Source organism: Tursiops truncatus, chromosome 5 (genome assembly GCF_011762595.2).
Source record: "Tursiops truncatus isolate mTurTru1 chromosome 5, mTurTru1.mat.Y, whole genome shotgun sequence".
NCBI classification, from domain to species: domain Eukaryota; kingdom Metazoa; phylum Chordata; class Mammalia; order Artiodactyla; family Delphinidae; genus Tursiops; species Tursiops truncatus.
Genome location: NC_047038.1, coordinates 64,160,422 through 64,184,304, shown reverse-complemented (window position 1 = coordinate 64,184,304; position 23,883 = coordinate 64,160,422). Strand labels below are relative to the sequence as shown.

Here is a 23,883-nt window from a genome sequence, read left to right as displayed (position 1 = left end):
TAACAACTGCTCATATCTAAATCACCAGTAACCTATGTCAATGATAAAAGTCAAAGACAAAAGGTCTAATCCACAGGGAAGATGCAGCAGTTCTAAATTTGCATTCAACTAGTGAAAGCCCTCTCTCAGTAACTATTAGAACAAGGAGGTCCCCACCACAGACACACAGAGAAGAAGGAGGAGGTGGAAAAAGGGAGAGAAAAAACAGTAAGGCCATAAAAGATTTGAGCCATACTATAAGTATAACGACTTAATATCTATACAACACTGGACCCAATAACCACAGAATACACTTTATTTTCAAGTACACATGGAATTATGTTAGAAATCAGTAGCAAAAATATAATTAGAAAACCAAATTACTTGAAAATTAAGAAATACATGTCTATATATCAAAGAAGAATTCATTATAATTACATACAATTAAAGTTAATTTTAAAAATAATTATTAATATCAATTAGAAAATATTTTTAACCAAATAAAAATGTTATATATCCATACTTGTGAGAAACAAAGTCACGTGTAGAAGAGGAGCATACAAATGCATATATTAGAAAAGAAGAAGGGCTAAAAAAATAAATGATCTAAGCATCCAAATAACAGTTGGGGGGAAAAAACAGCAAATCTAACCCAAAGAAACTAGAAAGAAGGAAATAATAAAGAGCAAAGAGAAAACAGAAAACAACTATACAGTACAGAGGATCGAAAAAGTCAAAAGATGGTTCCCTGGGGGAAAAAAAAAGCACAAGAATAAATCACTGGCAAGAGTGATCAAAAAAAGAAAGAAAAGGCACAACCAACCAATATCAGAAATGAAAACGGAGACATCACTGTCAAGCCCACGGACATTTAAAAAAAGAGATGAATCTTGTCTTACAAGACTCTCATTATCTTAAGACTCTGATGCATCTCTTTAGGAGTCCAGTATATGTCTATATACAATTTATGGAAGAAATTTGCTTCCTTTTCACCTGTTAGTTTGAAATTAATGAATAAATTCTTTGTCTTGGTTGTAAAAAATAAAAAAAGAGAGAGATGAAGATATCATAAACAATTTAACATCCATAAATTTTTAACTTTAAATGAAATGCACATATTATTTTTTAAAAAACAAACATCATACCATACCAGATATTTAAAAAACCTGATAGTTCTGTATCTATTAAAGAAATGAAATCTGTAATTTAAAACCTTCCCACAAAGAAACTCCAAGTCTACATGGCTTCATCAATAAATTCCACTAAAGGGACTTCCCTGGCGGTCCAGTGGTTAGGACTCCACTCTTCCACTGCAGGGGGCTCGGGTTCCACCCCTGGTTGGGGAACTAAGATCCCACATGCCGAGTGCATGGCCAAAAAAAATTTTTTTCTAGTTTTTTAAAATAAATAAATTCCACTACGGGTTTCCCTGGTGGCACAGTGTTGAAGATTCTGCCTGCCAAAGCAGGAGACACGGGTTCAATTCCTGGTCCGGGAAGATCCCACATGCTGCGGATCAACTAAGCCCGTGCACCACAACTACTGAATCTGTGCTCTAGAGCCCGCAAGCCACAACTGCTGAAGCCCGCACGCCTAGAGCCCATGCTCCACAACAAGAGAAGCCACCACAGTGAGAAGCCCGTGAAGAGTAGCCCCCGCTCGCCACAACCAGAGAAAGCCCACAAACGGCAACAAAGTCCCAACGCAGCCAAAAATAAATAAATAAGTAAATTTATAAAAAAAATAATAAAATAAATTCCACTAAATAATCTAATACCCATCTTACACAAACTTTTCCAGAGACTAGAAAAAGAAGAAACACTTCCCAACTCATTTTATGAGGCCAATATAACCTGATAACTCTGCAAGTTATTAAAAGAAAGAAAAATTACAAGCCTATTTCACTCATGAAAATAGATACAAAATTCCTAAACAAAATATTAAAGTAGTAATACATAAATTATGAGTGATGTTACATAAAATACAAAAATTATATTAGTGACTGATAAGAATAATGCATCACTAATCTGAATTTATTTTAAGAATATAAGGTTGTCAAAATATTTGAAAGTCAGGCTTCTCTGGTGGTACAGTGGTTAAGAATCTGCCTGACAATGCAGGGGACATGGGTTTGAGCCCTAGTCTGGGAAGATCCCACATGCCGCGGAGCAACTAAGCCCGTGCTCCACAACTACTGAGCCTGTACTCTAGAGCCCGCAAGCCACAACTACTGAGCCCACACGCTGCAACTCCTGAAGGCCGCATGCCTAGAGCCCGTGCTCCATAACAAGAAAAGTCACTGCAATGAGAAGCCCATGCACCACAACGAAGAGTAGACCCTGTTCACCGCAACTAGAGAAAGCCCACGCAAGCAACGAAGACACACCACAGCCAAAAATAAAACTAATTAATTTAAAAAATATATTTGAAAGTCAACCAATGCAATTCCTGATATTAACAAAATAAAGAAGAAAAGTCATATAATCAACTACATCGTACCAGAGCTCATGGCCAGAGCATTAAGACTTGAAAAGGAAATAAAAGTTCTAAAGATTGGAACGGAGGAAATAGAACCATCGTTATTCAGACACTAAAATTGAGTGCATATGAAATCCAAAAGAATTTACAGATTATCTGTTGGATTACCCAGATAATTTAGCAAGGTTGCCAGACTGTATATCTCTTTAACACCAACATTGAGAAAATGAAATTAAATCTAATGGTCTAGACTTACTAGCCACATTTACTCAGCTGATAAATCCCTCCTCCAAAGAACGTTTAACATTATCTTCTTCTCAGGACAGTGCCACTCTCAGGATTTCCTCATCACTCAGTTTGGAAACAGTGGAGCTTACCCACTCCTTTGGTGATCTTTCCATGGCTTTAAACACTAACAAAATGCTAACTAATTTACATCTCCAATCTGCACCTCTTCCCTGACTCCATACCCACACCAAACTACCCACTGAACATCTCCACTTTGTGTATCCAATAGACATCTCAAACCAAGCATGTCTAAGTGATCTTCTGAAACTCCACTGCAGACCCCCCCTAACTACAATCCTCTCAACTGCAGCAATAGAAGTTTCCAGTTGCTGAGGCAAAAAAAAACTGAGTCATTTTTGCCTCCTCTTTCCCTCACACCTCATGTCTAATCATTCAGCAAATCTTGCCAGTTCTAAATTCAATGTATATTCAGATCATGTGGTAACTCTATGTTTAACCTTCTGAGGAAGTGCCAGACTGTTTCCCAAAGTGGCTGCACCATTTTCAACTTCTACCAGTATTGTATGGGGATTCCCCATTTCTCTACAATCTCACCAACACCTGTTATTGTCTCTCTTTTTGACTATGGCCATCCTAATGGTATCTCATTGTGGCTTTAACTTGCATTTCCCTAATAACTAACATTGACCATCACTTATGTGCTTACTGGCATTCATATATCTTCTTTGAAGAAATGTCTATTCAGATCCTTTGCCTATTTTTAAAGTTAAGGGTTACTTGTCTATATTACTGAGCTTTAAGAATTCCTTGTATTTCTGGATACAAGTCCTTTATCAAATATAAAATATTTTCTCCCATTCTGTGGGTTGTCTTTTTCACTTTCTTGATGGTGTCCTTCGAAGCATATTTTTTATCTTGATGAATTTTTTTTTTTTTGTCATTTACACTTTTGGTGTCCTAAGAAACCATTGCCTAAACCAAGGCCACAAAGATATGTGCCATGCTTTCTTCTAAGGATTTTGTAGTTTTAGCTCTTACATTTAGGTCTTCAATCCATTTTGAGTTAATTTTTGTATATGGTGTAAGACAGGGGTCCAAGTTAATTTTTTTGCATGTGGATAGCCAGTTGTCCCATCACCACTGGTTGAAAATACTATTCTTTCCCCATTGAATGGTCTTGGTACCCTTGCTGAAAATCAACTGACCATGAGAATAAGAGTTTACTGCTTGACTCTCAGTTCTATTTCATTCATCTATATGTCTATTCTTATGCCAGTATCACACTGTCCTGATTCTTGTGCTTTGCAGTAAATTTTAAAATTAGGAAATGTGAGTCTTCCAACGTTGTTCTCCTTTTCCAAGACTGTTTTGCAATTCCGGGCCCCTTGCATTTTCCATGTGAAATTTAGAGTCAGCTCGTCAATTTCTGCAAAGTCAGACAGTACACTGACAGGGACTGCGTTGAATCAGTAGATCATAAGTCAAATCAGGTCACTCCTTTGCTTTAAAACCTCCAATAGCTCTGCATCTAATGCAGAGTAAAAGCCCAGGTTCTTAAAATGGCCTAGTTACAATCCTAAACAGTCTGGTTCCCTAATAACTCTCTCACATCATTTCTTGCTAGTCTCCCTCTTGCTCTTTCTTAAATTCACCCAGTATTCTCCTGCTTCACTGCCCTAACACTTGATTCATAGCCAGAAATGCACTCCTCCCCACCCCCCAGATATGTATCTGACTTGCTTTTTACAAGACTTTACTCATGGCACCTTTGTAGTGAGGCTTTCCCTAACCACCCAGTGTAAAATCGTGCGCACACAGAGTTCTCTCCATCTCCCTTTCATTATTTTTTGCTTCAAAGCAGTTATCACTCTGTAATTTAGATGTTTATTTTGTTTAATGCCAGTATACTGACACTAAAAGTAAGCTCTTTGAAAAAAAATGTTTTTGTCAATTCTGTTCACTCCTGCATTGCCATCACTAAACTATAGTAAATATCAAAATTAAATACCAATACTAAAACAATGTCTAACACATAGTAAGCACTCAATAAATTTCTGCTGATGAATAAAGGATTAAGGCAGGGAAAAAGAACTAAGAACGAGAAAGCAATAGGTACAGAATTCTAAGAAGAAACAGAAATACTCAATAAACATTAAAAAGTTTAACCCCATTAATAAAACCAAATTAAAAGAGATAATATAGGATTAAAACATTTTTATATTGCCTATTAAATAAAACATAATTTTTAAAAATGACAATAGCCAGTGTTAGCAAGGCTAGAGTAAAATAAAAATTCTTATACATTGTGATGAGTGTAAACTGGTATAACCTTTCTGAAAAGCAAAATGGCACTGACTATGTATCAAGAAATTTTAGGTTACTTATATTTTTTGACCCATTTTTTGGATTCTACTTCTAGGAACTCATCATAAAAAATAATCACAGGGCTTCCCTGGTGGCGCAGTGGTTGAGAGTCCGCCTGCCGATGCAAGGACACGGGTTCGTGCCCCGGTCCAGGAAGATCCCGCAGGCGGCAGAGCGGCTAGGCCCGTGAGCCATGGCTGCTGAGCCTGTGCGTCTGGAGCCTGTGCTCCGCAACGGGAGAGGCCACAACAGTGAGAGGCCCTCGTACCGCAAAAAATAATAATAATAATAATCACAGATCTACATAAATATTTATATAGAGATGTTCAAAATACTGTAACTTTTTACAAAGAAAAATGGAAAACAACTAAATATTTGGTGAGAAAGAAATGATAAAAAACTTTCTGATGACGGTAAGTACAATGTATTAAATACTTAACATATGCCAGCTAGAATGTTAAGATCATGATTTTACTTAATTCTTAAAACAGTAATTAATATTATGCCTATTTCACAAGTAAGAAAACTAAGGACTAGAAAAAGTAAGTTATCAGGCTTAAGGCTCTTAAGTAGCAAAACTGGGATCTGAACCCAGGTTTGCTAGACTCTACTAGATACAATATCCCTGTAAATTCATAAGAATGGAATTTTATACAGCCATTAAAGACTATATTTTGGATATTAACTAGAGTTTTTTTAAAAACTATGTTAAAAAAGAAAGCAAGACACAAAACTGAATATAATTTATACAGACACCTAAATGGGACTGGACTATATTAGATTGGAAAGGAAATCCTGGGTAATGGTAACTTTATTTTTAACTACTACTTTTTTTATCTACTTTTTATAAACTACTTTTTGCATTTTCCAAATAATCTATAATATATACATTCTTTCATCATCACGGGAAAAAACAACCACTATTATCAATTAAAGGTGAATCTTGGACTTCCCTATACACTTCCTCCAGCTTGCAAACTATATTATCCTTCCACCCCTTTTTTTATTGTGTCTACCTATATGGAAAAGGATCTAAACATATAGGCAGTTTAAGTATCCAACCAGTATAGGGAAGAAACTCTTAAGTATAAAAACATACATAGTTGGGCTTCCCTGGTGACACAGTGGTTGAGAGTCCGCTGCCCCGGTCCAGGAAGATCCCACATGCCACGGAGCGGCTGGGCCCGTGAGCCATGGCCGCTGAGCCTGCGCGTCCGGAGCCTGTGCTCCGCAACGCGAGAGGCCACAACAGTGATAGGCCCGCGTACTACAAAAAAAAACAAAAAACAAAAAACATACATAGCTGACACTACCTCCCAATCACTCTGTAGATCCAGTTTACTTCAATCCTATTTATTCACTTAAGTAATGTTCACATTTAACTTTTAACACCTGATTTTATATATCTTCATTTTTCCATAAAGAAGGTCTCATTAATACACTAAACAAGCTTGTGTAGCTTCTTCATATACATACCTGACCTAAATATTCTAAAAGGATATGGGAAATTAGGATGGGTAAGAAGGTTTGATATATTATGGAGAAATGTGAAAGGGCTGGTTCTCAAATGAAGAACCTAAAAACAAATAATATAAATTGTTATTAATAGTGATACCATGAATATATATATAAATTTCATATACCCATTTTCCAAGCTCTTCTACCTCTATTATTCAGTTTTAACCTGAGAGAAGCTAACCAATACATACTTGCTCACAGATTATCATTAAAATATTTCAGCATGGGGCTTCCCTGGTGGCGCAGTGGTTGAGAGTCCGCCTGCCGATGCAGGGACACAGGTTCATGCCCTGGTCCGGAAAGATCCCACATGCCGCGGAGCGGCTGGGCCCGTGAGCCATGGCCGCTGAGCCTGTGCTCCACAACGGGAGAGGCCACAACAGTGAGAGGCCCGCGTACCACAAAAAAAAAAAAAAAAAAAAAAATTTCAGCATGATAAGCAGAGGTCTTATTAACTCTAGTTCTTTTTTTTTTTTTTTAACAGATAAGGATATATGTTCTTTTAACCATTAAAAAAAATTCAGGGTGAACATGAAGTCTATAAATAGTAGTAGAAGTAAACATGAACTCTAGAAGTGGTATGGTAATGGTCAGTACTGCCATTAAAGTGGATATACCAATAAACAACACTTCAGGAAAAAACTTTCCTACTAAACACTACATCATCAACACAGTGCTAACACTTAAAAATTTTCCTGTATCAGTTTATGAATAAATCTGTTACATGCATATAAGGGCTAGTAATTTTAAAGAACTTATCTTTATGGAAAAATATCCAGAAATAAATTTCTGTTAACAGTCAAGAAAGATATTCTATTTAATACTCAATATCAACCATCTAGAAATAACAGGCCTAAGAAAACTGATACTAACAATCAAATATATCAATAGTATTTTAGCTCTTTAAAACCACCATAAAAGGAACGAAAACAAAAATCATCCCTTTAAAAGGAACAAAAACAAAAATCATCTCTCTATAAGGAACATATAGGGAAGTTAGAAGACTCAAATATGGCACAATCCCAGACAAGATCAGAAAACATCTCTCTCAGAAACAACTGCTACCAAGAACCAATACAATCACTTACTGGGGAGTAAGTTACCCTACAAGATGATTTTAAGTCTCCTGCTTGATAAGCTGAAGGTAGATACTAAATCTCATCAAGGTACCAAAGGGTGTGTCACTAAAAAAGACAGTATTTATAGAAAATGTAACCAAATTAAGGTAACCAATAATCTTAAAATGCATCCATCTGTCATAAGAACTATTATAAGTAATAACTGGACATACTAACTATTGATAAAGAATGGTTAAATAAATTATGGCAAAAAAAAATCATGCTTTGTAATGCTATGCAGCTATGAAAAGTTGAAGGTATAATGTAGAAACCAGAAAGATCTCTGAGACATATTCTTAAGGGAAAAAGCCAGTTGCTGAACCATACACAGCTTTGGGCCAAAGAATGGCAGGAAAGTGTATTTCTCTACAGTTCTTCAACACTTTCTATACTCCTTCATTACTTACTACCAGTACTAATCTTCCTTAGATATTTTAGATTCTCACATTGTTGGTTTTACTGACATATTTTCATCTGTATGTGTTTATTTCCCCAATTAGCCATGTTCCTTGAGAACACAGATTATGATACATACTACTCCAATTTGGCATTTAGTCATAGTCCCATACATAAAATAGGTGCACAAAAAATATTTGTGGATGGCTAAAATACGTAAAATATGAAGGAGTAAGAAGTAGTATTTTAGAAGCAAAGACACCAAAACACACATTAAATGGGAAAACCACAAAACAGTTCTTTAGACTTCTTGGGTCAGCATGTTTTATGCAACCACAAGCTCTTTGAGAAATTCTAGTAACAAAATATGTGATTACATTTTCCTTCTTATGAGAGATTTCTTTAATCACTCAAATATGTAAATAAAAGCTTGAAAACCTATGTGTAAAATATACTCACTCTAGACTTCAATAAACTTACCATCTGTCTATCACTGATGCTATCAATGTGCTTATTAAGGCCACAGCTGACACCTGCAAACTCTACAGCTCTTCCTGTTATCCACGTAATGTCTTCTTACTATTAAAAAAAATGTAAATGATGATATATTATATACATACGTAACAAAAGCAAATTTATATCAAATAGTAATCCCAAATGAAATCAAAGTCCAAAATATATACCATATTTATAATATAGATATATATCATATTCCAAAGAGAAAACCACAAAGTAAAGAAAAAAGACCAACTTCATCCACCGCCATTAGAGGTGACTATTACACTCTGGAAATGGTTATACAAGGGAAAGACCTAAGCATTTATTCTGTCTTTTAAGTAAAACATTATTTCAAGGCAACAAAATAGCGCTAATTGATGAGGGAAACCTTCTTTATTGAAGACAACTATGTAATAGGATCTAAAACTAATTACCATATCGTAAACCATAATTAAATAGCTGATCAACAATCATCAATGAAGGCTAAAATCATTAGGTGAAAGGTTGATATTGACATACCTGGTGCCAAAGTACCATGCCACAGATTATTCGCAAGATATAAAAAGACAAATATAATTTTACAATAAAACGATCTGGTGGTCATCACCTTGGCCTGGTGATCAAACACAGCATCCAAATGGTGGGACAACTAAACATTACATGCCTGTAAGTGAAACAATATGAGTACACAGCATTGCTAAATGAACTACTCTTCCAAAAATGTCTAACCTGAACCTGAAACACCTTTAAATCTCACTCCCAGTTTATATGAAATACAGGGGATAGAGGAAAAAGTTACACTGCCCATGAAGAAACTATCAGCAATACAAAATGTCAGACATTCCCAACAGAGCCAACAAATCTGTATTATGGGGAGGAGGAGGGAGGGTGGTAAAGGGGGTGGGTAGGTAAGAGACAATTCTATAATTAAAAAAGACTCAAGAGACAGCCAGATACAATGGGTAGCTCTTGACTAGATTTTCATATTTTTTAAAGGCAATAAAAGATGTTTTTGGAACAATTAGAGAAATCTGAATATGGTACAAGTATTATATATTAGGGACTTACTGATAATTTTGCTAGGAATGATAATGGTTTTGTGGTTATATAGGAGAATATCCTTTTTCTGGAAGATATGTCAAAGATAATACGTCTTATGAATTATTATTTTTTTTTGCGATACGCGGGCCTCTCACTGTGTGGCCTCTCCCGTTGCGGAGCACAGGCTCAGCGGCCATGGCTCCCGGGCCCAGCTGCTCCGCGGCATGTGGGATCTTCCCGGACCGGGGCACGAACCCGTGTCCCCTGCATTGGCAGGCGGACTCCCAACCACTGCGCCACCAGGGAAGCCCTCTTATGATTTTTTAAAAGAGTAAATTTCAAGCTTAATCCTTAAATGAAATTATCAAAGTTCAAAATATATATAACATTTATAATACAAATGTATAGTACACAAAAAAAAAAAAACCCTCATTTGCCACCATTTACTTTTAAAACGCTCAGGAAATTTATATATACATAGAAATATACACATATATAAAGCAAATGTAGCAAAATATTAGTAATCATTAAATCTAGGAGGTGGGTTTACATGAGTTCAATGTACTTTTCTACTTTTCTATATATGTCTATGTATTTTGCTAATAAAAGTTTTTTATATGTACCATGCTTCAAGTAAACTGGTTTGTTTACCTCTACAAAGTAAAAAATCCTTTTTAAATTCAAATACCAACCCTTAATTTGAAACTCTGAATTCAAATATACAAAGTTTTAATAAAAGCAGGGCACACTCCATATTTTAAAGGTTATATCTGGTTACGTATGTGTTCTAAGAAAAAGAAAAATTTAATCATGTGGTAAGGGAAGGAAGAAAATGAAAGAAAAATTTTTAAAGGATAAAAATTAAGAGAAGAGGGCTTCCCTGGTGGCGCAGTCGTTGAGAATCTGCCTGCCAATACAGGGGATACGGGTTCGAGCCCTGGTCTGGGAAGATCCCACATGCCGCAGAGCAACTGGGCCCGTGAGTCACAACTACTGAGCCTGCAGGCGTCTGGAGCTTGTGCTCCGCAACAAGAGAGGCCACGACAGTGAAAGGCCCGCGCACCGCGATAAAGAGTGGCCCCCGCTCGCCACAACTAGAGAAAGCCCACGCACAGAAACGAAGACCCAACACAGCCAAAAATAAAATTAAATAAATAATAAATAAATTAAAATTAAAATAAAAAATTAAGAGAACCCCAAATAGCCAAAGCAAGCTTGAGGAAGAAAAAAAAGTTAAAGATATTGTGGGGACTTCCCTGGTGGCGCAGTGGTTAAGAATCCGCCTGCCAATGCAGCGGACATGGGTTCAGTCCCTGGTCCGGGAAGATCCCACATGCTGTGGAGCAACTAAGCCCGTGCGCCACAACTACTGAGCCTGAACTCTAGAGCCATGAGCCACAACTACTGAGCCCATGCGCCTAGAGCCCATGCTCTGCAACAACAGAAGCCACCGCAATGAGAAGCCCGCACGCCGCAACCAAGAGCAGCCCCCACTCGCCGCAACTAGAGAAAGCCCGCACACAGCAACAAAGACCCAACGCAGCCAAATAAATAAATAAATAAAGTTATTGTGTACTGTTGGTGGGAATGTAAAACGGTGCAGCTACTATGAAAAATGGTATGGAGGTTCTTCAGAAAAGTAAAAATAGAATATGATCCAGCAATCCCACTTTTGTGCATACGTCCAAAAGAATTGAAAACAGGATCTCCAAGAGATATTTGCACACCCATGTTCACTGCAGCATTATTCACAATAGTCAAGAGGTAGAAGCAAATTAAAAGTCCATGCAATCTCACCCTTGGGGGACAGAGCCAACTTGGGCCCAGCACTGTACTGAAAGGGGTAAGGGCAGCCATTGCTAGTGCTCATGGAGATGTTGGATAGGGAGCTGTTTTGAGCTCTGACTGGCATACCAGAACTGTCCCAGCATGTGTCCCAGCCTGGACCAGGCACACGATCCAGCTCCTCTTGCTTCAATGCTGCTCCCCATTACCAGGCATGGGGAGAGTGCACACTTAGAGAGAACAGACCAGCTAGGACCCGACCCTCAGGATTTCTAACTCCAACACCTTGGGACCTGACGATGCCCATAATAGGGTGGTGATGGCCACTGAATATGGGAGAAGCTCCAGTTCACACCTGTCTCTGGTTCTAGCCTCTCAGTCTCTAGTCTCACCTCACACCAAGGTGATAGCTTCCAGCACACCCTGGGGGAAGATGTGACCCATACTCACATGCAGAGGACACCCCTTCAAGACTGGGATAGGTATCCTAATTTCATAGAGACAGAGTGAGTTAAACAAAATGAGAAGACAAAGGGATTTCTTTCAAATGAAAAAATAAGAAAAAAAAACCCTGGGCAAAAAGAAAACAGCCAATGAAACAGATAAATAATTTACCAGATAAAAAGTTCAATGCATTAGTAATAAGAATGCTAACTGAACTTGGAAAAAATTGAGATGAACACAGTGAGAATTTTAACAAGAAACAAGAAAATATAAAAAAGAACCAGTAAGAGCTGAAAGATACAATAATTGAAATGAAATACACACAAGGAGTTGACAGCAGACTAGTTGATACAGAAGAACATACAAGTAATTAAGAAAAAAAAGTTTGTGCAACCTAAATGTTCATCAATAGAAAACTGGATTAAGACAAGTGGGAAGGACTTCCCTGGTGGTCCAGTGGTTAAGAATCTGCCTTCCAATGCAGGGAATGCGGGTTCGATCCCTGGTCAGGGAACTAAGATCCCACATGTCGCAGGGCAACTAAGTCTGCGCACCACAACTACTGAGCCCTCGCACTTTGGAGCCTGTGTGCCACAACTAGAGAGAAGCCTGCGCACCACAACTAAGACCCAATGCAGCCAAATAAATAAAGACAAAGAAAAAGAAAGAAAATGTGGGATACACACACATATACATAGTGAAATATTATGCAGCCTCTAAAAAAAAGGAAATCCTGTCATATGCTCTAACATAGATGAAACCTGAGGACATTATGCTAAGTGAAATATTCCAGTCACAAAAAGACAAACAGTGTATGATTCTACTTATATGAGGTATCTAAAGTAGTCAAGTTCCATACAGATGGCCTACAGAACATCATTAATCATCAGAGAAATGCAAATTAAAACCACATGAGGGGGGCTTCCCTGGAGGCACAGTGGTTGAGAGTCCACCTGCCGATGCAGGGGACACAGGTTCGTGCCCCAGTCCGGGAAGATCCCACATGCATGCCGCGGAGCGGCTAGGCCCGTGAGCCATGGCCGCTGAGCCTGCGCGTCCAGAGCCTTTGCTCCGCAACAGGAGAGGCCACAACAGTGAGAGGCCCGCGTACCGCAAAAAAAAAAAAAAAAAAAAAAAAAAAAACCACATGCGGGACTTCCCTGACGGTCCAGTGGTTAAGACTTCACCTTCCAATGCAGGGGGGGTGCGGGTTTGATTGGTCAGGGAGCTAAGGTCTCACATGCCTCACTCCCAAAAAACCAAAACATAAAACAGAAGCAATATTGTAACAAATTTGATAAAGACTTAAAAAAAAAAAAAATGAGATGTCACCTCACACCTGTCAGAATGGCTATCATCAAAAAAACCACAGGGGCTTCCCTGGTGGTGCAGTGGTCACTAATCTGCCTTCCAATGCAGGGGAAGTGGGTTCGAGCCCTGGTCCGGGAAGATCCCACATGCTGCAGAACAGCTGAGCCCAAGTGCCACAACTACTGAGCCTGCGCTCTAGAGCCCACAAGCTATAACTACTGAGCCCGCGCACCACAACTACTGAAGCCCACACGCCTAGAGCCCGTGCTCTACAACTGCAACAACAGAAGCCCACACTCTGCAACAAAGAGCAGCCCCTGCTTGCCTCAACTAGAGAAAGTCCATGTGCAGCAACAAAGACCCAATACAGCCAAAAATAAATAATTTTTTTTAATTTAAAAAAAAAGAACACAAATAACAAATGGTGAGTATGTGGAAAAAAGGGAACCCTCACGAATGTAAATTGGTGCAGCCACTGTGGAAAACATTATGGAAGTTTCTCAAAAAACTAAAATTAGAACTACCATATGACCCAGCAATTCTACTCCTGGGTATATGTGAGAAAAAATGAAAACACTTATTGGAAAAGACAGATGCACCCCAGTGGTCAGAGCAGCACTATTTACAATTGCCAAGATATGGAAGTAACCTAAGTGTCCATCAACAGATGAATAGATAAAGAAGATATACACGATGGAATACTACTCAGCCATAAAAAAGAATGAAATTTTGCCATCTGCAACAACATGGATAAACTTGGAGGATATTACGCTAAGTGAAACAAGTCAGAGAAAGACAAGTACTGTATGATACCACTTATATGTGAAATCTAAAAAATAAAACAAACTAATGAATATAACAAAAAGAAACAGATTCACAGATATAGAAAACAAATCTGTGGTTACTAGTGGGGAGAGGGAAGGGGGTGAGGGGCAAGATAGGTGTAGGGAGTTAAGAGGTACAAACTACTATGTATAATATAAGCTACAAGCCATATGCTAACATATATATATGGAATCTAAAAAAAAAAAAGTGGTCAGAAGAACCTAGGGGCAAGATGGGAATAAAGATGCAGACCTACTAGAGAATGGACTTGAAGATACGGGGAGGGGGAAGGGTAAGCTGTGACAAAGTGAGAGAGTAGCATGGACATATATACACTACCAAACGTAAAATAGATAGCTAGTGGGAAGGAGCTGCATGGCACAGGGAGATCAGCTCAGTGCTTTGTGACCACCTAGAGGGGTGGGATAGGAAGGGAGGAAGGGAGGGAGTGAGGGAGACGCAAGAGGGAGGAGATATGGGGACATATGTATATGTATAACTGATTCACTTTGTTATAAAGCAGAAACTGACACACCATTGTAAAGCAGTTATACTCCAATAAAGATGTTAAAAAAAAAATATATATATATATATATAAGCTACAAGGATATACTGTGCAACACAGGGACTATAGCCAATATTTTATAATAACTATAAATGGAGTATAACCTTTAAAAATGGTCAATCACTATGTTGTACATCTGAAACATATAATACTGTCCATTAACTATACCTCAATAAACAAATATAGTAGTCAAACTCTTACAAAGTAGGATGACAGATGCCAGGGGCTAGAGGTGAGGTGGGGAAGGGGGGGGTTGTTCAATGGGTATAGAGTTTCAGTTCTTCAAGATGAAAAAGTTCTACAGACCTGTTGTATTAACCATGTATATACAGTAAGTCCCCTCCATACAAACCTTCAAGTTGCGAACTTCCAAAGATACAAACATGTGCTCGCATGTCCAATCAAGTAAGGTGTGAGGGAAACTGCAGCTTGCCCTCTGTCTCCTATTGCTGACGGTCCTTCAGCTCTACCATCTCCCAGCTCCTCTCCCTCCTCCAGTCAGTAACCCTTCTTGCCTGTTCACTTGATGCCAGCTCCTGTATGCCAGCTGTTGTACAGTACCACTGTACTTTTCAAGGTACTGTACTGTAAGATTAAAAATGTTTATTTTTTTTGTTTTTTTATGTATTATTTGTGTGAAAAGTATTATAAATCTATTATATTACAGTACCATGCAGCCGATTGTTAGTTGGGTACCCAGGCTAACTTTGTTGGACTTATGAACACGTTCTCAGAATGGAACTTGTTCATATGTAGGGGACTTACTGTATTATTAACACTACTATACTGTTCACTTAAAAGTAGTTAAGATGATAAATTTTGTTATACGTTTATTACAATTTTTAAAAAATCTATAAGGGGTTTAACTACAAAGAAAAACAAATATAAGAGAAGGGAAAGAAAATGTTCACTCAAGAGAGGTTAAGTCAGAAATAGAACAGGAAAGAAAATCACAAATAGAAATCCCAAGAAGTACAAATTTAATTTCAACTACACCATCATTTATCAACTCTAGGTCTCCTGATAAAATAGACTTACTGAATCTTTATAGCTCCAGAAACTATACACAGAATACTCTACTAGGTGCTCTGTACACCCCAAAATGACTGATTGTACATAAACCATATCCATGCCCTATTCAACCACTTCTTTCCTACCAACTACCACCCTCCAAAAAGCCTCCATCCTCTCCTCCCTATCTTTAAAAATTCTAATTCTAAAAAGTTCAAATTCCTGTAGTGGAAAAACTGTTTGAAATTTGGTTTCTCAATACACCCTGAATTGATAACAATGAAGCGAATTCTTAACTCAGACTATCCAAACTCCCAGTATTTCCTAGGCAGTTTCAGTTCCTTAAAATAAAAGTAGTTTACAATTTATTGTTTCAACTTCCCACTTTCTGTTGACTTCTTGATCCAATGCAATCTGCCGCCTACACCTACTGGTTTTTCTCTGGCTGCCCTTTCTCAGTCTCCTTCATTGATTGCTTTTCTCATGCTCCTCTTTCAGTGTCATTGTTACCCTGGGTTCTGTTCCCAACCTTCTGCTCCACCACCTTTTTCTAGGCCCATCCAAATCCATGGCTTCAGTACCTATGACTCCAGCCAAGAATTCTCTCCCAAACTCCAATATAGTTAACTGCCTTGAGATAGCAGATAGATGGGCCCCTGGCTAGACAGCTGGTGTTTGTCAAGTGGAGTAAAATTGAAGCTTTGTTTTCCCTAGACACTCCAAGGACAAAGTTAGTGGCAAGAGCTGAGCTTTGCTGAAGTAAAAAGATAAGATGACCACTCCTGAGGTCGACAAAAACTTCCCTGTCTGCACATGCACAGGAAGGCTCCTTGAGGGGTCAAAAAAGGGAGGGGGCGCCACCCCATAATAAGTGAGGACATACCCCCAACAGCCCTCTGCGGTGGAATCCATCTTAGCAAAAAGTTGCGCACCCATGCTGGGGAGAGTCCTAGGACAGGTCAGATGTGAAAAAAGAAACAAGATTATTGGCCTAAAGTAAACAAAGACCCGGAAGGACTGTCCTATATAAGTGATTTAAATCACCTCTTTACTGCGCTCCTTCTCATTAAAGAAGAGACTCATACCCTTTCTCTCCAAGTGTATATTTCTGCCTTGCTTCAGGCTTAAATAAACAAACTGTTTCTCTGTGTGCTCTCCCACTTGTTGTGTTGTGTCTCTAATAATAAAATTTGTACCTGTTTTTACAGTTTTTGCCTCCTTGAAACATTCCTGCTTTCAAATGGGGGCAAGAGCCAGGGCCACTTTGCTTCTAGCCTCTAGCCCCTGGTGGTCTAGCAGCTAGGATTCCTAGTTTTCATCCAGGCTACCCAGATTCAATTCCTGGGCAGAGAACTAAGATCTCTCTTCAGGACTGCTCACTGCTGTCTCTCCAAAAACTGCCTGACAGACATATCCATGTGTATATTGCACAGGCACTTCAGGCCTGAGAGTTCCAGCGTAAAATGCTTCAATGACTCCACAGCTTTCAAGATCAAGTTCCAACTCCTTGGTTAAACCATTCAAGGACTTCTATGATTTGGCCTCTTACCTACCCCTACCATTCTCTTCCTCTACTCCTCCCCAGGTACTCTCTACTCCTCCTGTATCTAATTATTTGTTTCCCAAATAACTAGATAGATGGGCCCCTGGTCCATCTCACATCTCTGTGCCTCACACACGTTCTACCCAAAAGTCCCTCTACCCCATCCCACACAACCCATATTTCTTGCCTCAATTAACTTTCTTCCAGGAAAGTTTTCCACTATCCCAAAGTTTGATTTACACAGAGCTGCCACTGCATCCTAGATACACCTCTACCTTAGCACCTTTGTATTTATTTGTTTACACTACTAGTCTATAAGCATCTCACAATGTGTTTCTATTTAGCAAACAAAAGCTTAACAAATATTTGTTATATGCCAGCATAAACCAAAAAGCCAATTTAGTCCTTTAAAATACTGGACTTACCATTTCGGTACCTGGAATACTCAGGTCCATAATACAGGGCATCTCTTTCCCATGAATAAAATATCTAGGAAAATAAATTGAAAGTCAGAAGGGTGGTTAAGATTTAGAATGGATATTCTTTGTGTCTGCCCAGAACTCCTTCTCCTCCCCTACTCCACCAGGGGCCTGATTCCTGCTAATAGACCCCTGGCTATATAAGTAAGCACAACACATGATCTAGGCTGAACTAGGCATAGTACCTCATCCCCTCAGCTGCAGGAACCGGTCGAAGGACAGGCATGTGAGCCACTCTATCTAGATCCTCTGACATTAGTCTCTAAGTAGGTAAGCCTGTGCGCCAGGAACCAGGTCCCACTTTGTGAAGAAGCATATCTGCAGTGGGAGAGATGGCGCCAGTGGTTAGGACTAGTGGTTAGGACTCGGCGCTTTCACTGCCAGGTCCCAGGTCGGGGAACTAAGATCTCACGTGCCGCGGGGTGCAGCCAAAAAAAAAAAAAAAAAAATTTATAGGAAGGATCTAACTATGGGCAAGTTCCCACCTTAGCTCCTTATGGCCATCTCTATCCATACACTTTCTGTTATATGGTTACTGAACCAGTAACTTTTCCATCCATAGGCCATTTCAAACTGTATCTCTGTTATTTGCAATCCAAAAAGTCCTAACTAATAACCTCTAACTAATATTCAGAGAAACTGAATAAGATGGAAATTATATGTAAAGGTGTACTTCACTGAAACTGTAAAAGGACCTACTTAGTATGCCTTTCCTACTAAGAAAACTTTCATCTATCCGATATAATGTCTTTCTCTTCCCTACTAGGTAAACCCCCAAATTACTATTTAATTCCCTTTTTAATACACTCTATGCAAATCACATCTTTTTTTTTTTTTTTTTTTTGGCCATGCCACGCAGCATGCAGGATCTTAGTTCCCTGACCAGGGATCGAACCAGTGCCCCCTGCCGTGGAAGCATGTAGTTTTAACCACTGGACCACCAGGGAAGTCCTTCACATCATTTTTTAACATAGTCAATTTACCTTTTTCTTTGTTACACCCTAACCAGTATATGGTGAGATAACAATAAGCAATTACAATGAGAATGTAGAATGCTAGGCAAACAAGTAGAGGGCTGGCTTCCCTAGAGAGGTCATCACCTCTACGGAGACCTGAAAGATAAGTATGAGCTAACAAAACCAAAGGGGAAGGAAGCAGGGAGCTAGGTAAGACATTCCAGACAGAGGAAAGCTTCTGTACTCAGGCCTAGATTTAACAAATGTGGCATCTTGAGGGAGAAATCCAAGTAACTGTTTATGACTAGCAGCACATTGAGGGCAAAAGGAGAAAGTGACAGAGGATGAAGAAGTAAACATGCCAGATCATGATCCTGAAAGCCAAATTAAGAAGTTCAGGGACTTCCCTGGTGGCACAGTGGTTAAGAATCCACCTGCCAATGCAGGGGACACGGGTTCGAGCGCTGGTCCAGGAAGATCCCACATGCTGTGAAGCAACTAAGCCCGTGCGCCACAACTACTGAGCCTGTGCTCTAGAGCCCGCGAGCCACAACTACTGAAGCCCGCGCACCTAGAGCGCATGTTCCGCGACAAGAGAAGCCACCGCAATGAGAAGCCCATGCACGGAAACAAAGAGTAGCCCCCTCGCTGCAACTAGAGAAAGCCTGTGCGCAGCAACGAAGACCCAACGCAGCCAAAAATAAATAAATAAAAATTTTTTCAAAAGTTCAGATTTTATCCTGAAGGCGATGAAAAGTCACAAAAAAAAAATGTTTTGGGACTTCCCTGGCGGTCCAGTGGTTAGGACTCTGCACTTCCACTGCAGGGGCGCACAGGTTTGATTCCTGGTCAGGGAACTAAGATCCCACAAGCCGCACAGTGTGGCCAAAAAAAAAAAAAAATTTTTTTTAGCAGGGGAGTTACAGGTTTAAATGTGTTAGATTACTCTGGCTATAGTGGGAAAAGTGGATTGGAAGGCAAGACTGGAAGAAGGGATAACCACTTAGGAGGCTACTGCGGCAATCCAGGTAAGAGATGATGCTAACCATGGAGTTGGATGTTAGCCTTGGGAATAGAGGAAAAGGCACAGGTTCAAGGGATATTAAGAAGAAAGAATTCAACAGGGCTCAGTGATCAATCAGAATATGAAGCGAAAAAGAGAGGAAACGGAATAGCCCATGTTTCTGCCAAGTTATTATTAGCAGCGCCTACTATTTACCGAATTCTTAGCACACATGCATTATCTCATTTAATCTTCCCCTAAAAAGAAGACACAGTTTGTTTCATATTTTTGGTTTGAGGCTGGGAGAGGGAAGGTTGATAATAACTACAGTTTGGGATATGCTCAGTCTGAGTTACCTGTGGGAGCATACAAATGAACATGTCATGAAGGTAGATGATATACGAGTCGGTTATCGGGAAAGAGCTTTGGGTTGGAGATTTAAGAATTAACAGCATACAGATAGTAACTGGGAAAAATATTTTTTAAAGTAAAATATCTCCTTTATTCATGCCAATATTTATTTAATATCTATACAACTATAGCTTTGGGACTAGTGTTAGAGAAAAAGAATTGAGTAAAATTCAGTGAAACTCAGTTACTATAGGGAGGAGGTAGCTCAATATAGCAGTAAGTATGTAATGGTTCAGAGGTAATACAATGAGTACGTGATTATCTCTGCTGGGGGAAGGAAGGAAAGAAGACTTTACAACATGTACCACCTAAATCTTGAAGTAGGTTAGCAGAGAGTTTAGGGAGAGGAGGACACAGAGAACAGTGAAGACACTACAGGCGGAAGAAACAAATTTAAACACAAAAGAAAAAATTTTTTAAAAGATACCCTGCTTCAGAACAGAAAAATTAAATATTATTCATGTCAGTCTCCAAAACTAATTCTTAAATTTAATAAATAGAGCAGATATATTAAAAAAAAATTTTAAAGACACATAGGGAAAATTCATTCTACTAAATACTATATCATATTATGAAAGTAACATTATACAATTAAATGGTATGGCTACAAAAATTCGATAAAAGATGGAAGGATTGTTATTAAAAGTCAAGAGTCCAGATAGAATTCTTTTTTTTCTAATTTATTTATTTTATTTATTTATTTATTTATTTTTGGCTGTGTTGGGTCTTTGTTGCTGCACACGGGCTTTCTCTAGTTGTGGCGAGAGGGGGCTACTCTTCGTTGCAGTGCGCGGGCTTCTCATTGCGGTGGCTTCTCTTGTTGTGCAGCACGGGCTCTAGGCGTGCGGGCTTCAGTAGTTGCGGTGCACGGGCTCAGTAGTTGTGGCTCATGGGCTCTAGAGCACAGGCTCAGTAGTTGTGGTGCACTGGCTTAGTTGCTCTGTGGCATCTTCCCGGACCAGGGATCAAACCCATGTCCCCTGCATTGGCAGGTGGATACTCAACCACTGTGCCACCAGGGAAGCCCCAGATATAATTCTAATGACGTTTGGCTTACTCATAGACTGGCATGATAAATATAAAAATAAAAAAATTCAATCTCTTCTTCAATTCCTAATAAAACTACTACTAAAGGCACTTAATAATGTGATCTGCTAAGATTTAATGTTTGACCTGACAAACTAAGATTATTCCCAAGACTTAGAATGTGAGTTTGCATATAAAAAGCTGAATAGAAGGAAGGCAAAGACGGTAATTCTCTTCTAACTGATTTGCATATCAAAAGACATGCATAATCATTAGATAATCAAGAAGAAAAGGGAGATTTTAAGAGAAGGAAAATCCTCAGATAGTATTAAAAAAACATGCACCTACACTGATAATATATTTAGCCTCTCTTGTGTACAGATACTATGCCTACTTTAATAAAAAAAAAAACATTCAATAACTTAAGCCCACTTTTTCTATATGAAGTCCAGTGATCGGTCCTCTTTACTCTCCCCTTCAAAGCAACTAAAGTCAACAGGTGCACAAACTGACATTCGTAAGTACTAAATGCTGATTTGTCATGGGTTTTGTTTGTTTTATACGTTAGTCTTTTTTCATGAACTAAAGTGTAGCATCCATGCAGAAAAGCAGCCACTTCTTCCCTATTCTTTTCACCATCTCCATCACGGCAGCCCCCCATCCTACCACAGCCACTTGAATAATAAAGGCTCTGGCACAGGAACAAAAAATTGTTGATTTAATTTCTGACCTTTAACAACGGACAACGTAAGAAAATTAAACCATGCTTATTATCAAAACAAACACATGATGTTTACATTTCTTAAGGCGTTTAAAGATTCTTTCATTGAAAACTGAAGGATGAAAGCTAAAATGAGTTAAAAAGAGAGCTGGGCGTTTGATAGAAAAACAGTACAAATAATAAAAAAAGAATAAAAAGCCTGCTGTTGAGATGAAATGGTAACATTATTTTTTAAGTGGGGGAAGAGAGGCAGCTGCAAATCAGTTTTTTCTGAGAAGCCAGGTTCATGTCCAGGATTTTTTTCTCTGAGCTCAACCAATCCCCACCTTTTCTGAGTTATCCAGTTTCCAGGCAAGCACCGCTTCTTGATTGGCTTAAAGATGTCGAGTAGAAAAACCAGCCAATCCTACCTTCAAGTCAGAACTGTGCTATGAAGACATTACAACCACTGCATGGCGAGAATGTGTACAAACCTGTCCGTGCCACAAATATCAGATCCTAGTTCTAAAGACTGTTGCCGAAAAGAAGATTCTTTAAAGCCAACAGCGAGCGCAATCGGCCGTTTACACTTTTTTTCTTTTTAAATTACTCTAGCTCTCCTTCGGAGAGAAAACAACAAAAAACACCACGTTTTAACCAAGAGCTTAAGAAATAAACTGCCCCAGGTCGAGTGACTCACTCTATCCAAGACGGATTTCCACACGGACCTCTAGGAGAGGGTCCGGATCACGGTAGGGCTCAAGGAGGGACCCAGCGAGGATCAAAGTTGCCGCGGGGGAGGGGGTGTGGACGACGATCCAAGCGGCACAGACAACGGGAACCGGGAATGCCTCCCCGCAGTATCCAAACTCGGAACGTGCGGAGAGGCTGTGTTTGGATTGGAAGTGAGTAAATAAACAGCTCTAATAGGACTACGTGCTCGGGAGGGTGGCCCGAAGTTCCAAGAAGGATCCGCCTGGGAAAAGCCGAAGGCGCTCGGAGGGCCTCGAGGTCAAGTCCGGGCGGGAACTGACAGGGAAGCTACTGGGGGCGAGAGGGGTGTGTCAAGGGCTTGGAGGGCCGCCAGGGACTGGGGGGCCAGGAAAGCGACCGCAGCTTCCGCCTTCGCCCGACCTCGGGCGGCGCGCCATGGCCCGCCTCTTACCGACGCCTCACTTCCCTTCCGTCCGGGCGACCGGGCCCGCGGGCCGGACTGCCAGCGCCGGCCCCCCACCTTCGGGGATTGGGGTTTCAGTGGCAGCGCCTCCCGCCGCTTACCTCAGGCCCTCCGCTCGGATTCGGGGACTCCGGGATTCCTTCCCAACCGGACCCTCAGCCCAGCCCCGCCGCCCCGCCTCCCACCCGCCGCCTTTACCTGCTCCGGGAACGGGCGGAGGGCGTCGAGGCCGAGGCCGCGTCGTCGAGTGTGAGACGCAGCGCCGCGATTCCGCAGCCCTTTCCCGCCGCCGCCACTGCGCTCTCCAGCACGGCGCAGGGCTGGCGAGCAGCGGCGGCCGCGCGGGGGAGACGCACGGCGGGCGCCCGGCGGGGAGACACTGCCGCTCTCCGTCCGGCCGGGGAAGAGCAGCCTCGCAGCAACCAGCCGCGAGAGGGCGGGTGGGCGGCCGAATGGGGAGGGGTCTCGGAGAGTAGGGAATGGCTGCCACGTCGCCCAGGTGAATCGCTGCTCTCCGCCTCCCCCACCCACGCCGGCTCCCGACCAAGACCTCTGGTTCGTCCCCGAGCTCCGCTGCGGCGCGTCGGCCCGCCCCGCAGGGCCAGCCCCGGCGACCCCTGCCCGCGGGCGCTCCCGCCTCTCCCGCTCCCCACTGAGAGCGGGCCCCGGCCTGGCCGGTTCTGCTGCATCTGAGCCGCCCCCACCCCCGAAAGCCCGAAAGCCTGACGTGTTTCCCCCTCTCCCTGTGGTGGGGTCACACGGAGAAGCAAGCCCTTTTCAATGCGTCGGGTTTTCGGGGAAGGCGGGAGCCGTTTTGAGCTGGTGAACGTAGCAATAAGGGGCCCGTAATTTCGGCCGAAACAAGCTGCGCGGTAACCGTGTTAGACACAGCCGTGTATAAGCCTCTTCACTCTCTCGCAATCTTCAAAAGCAAAACAGAAACACAAGATTGTACTCGCTGGTTGAGGCTGGGAAGGAAATGGAAGCCGGGGCGGGCCCGCCAGCT

General features: G+C 40.7%; 1 protein-coding gene across 12 annotated transcripts in view; it reads right to left on the bottom strand.

Annotated features, from left to right (window-relative positions):
* Positions 1–23,187, bottom strand: part of N4BP2 (NEDD4 binding protein 2) — an 83,279-nt gene extending 60,092 nt beyond the window's left edge. For 6 of the 12 annotated variants that reach the window (XM_019928297.3, XM_019928300.3, XM_019928304.3 and 3 more), the window contains exons 1-3: positions 23,076–23,144; positions 17,551–17,614; positions 8,583–8,681 (exon numbers count right to left, since the gene is read on the bottom strand). The gene's annotated coding sequence lies outside the window, so the exon portion shown is untranslated. Of the gene's footprint in view, positions 1–6,169; positions 6,303–8,582; positions 8,682–16,465; positions 16,532–17,550; positions 17,615–17,789; positions 18,019–22,400; positions 22,518–23,075 lie in introns of those variants that run through there. The other 6 variants (XM_019928299.3, XM_073805171.1, XM_073805169.1 and 3 more) reach the window with 5 other exon arrangements.
* Between the last annotated feature and the right edge of the window lie 696 nt (positions 23,188–23,883).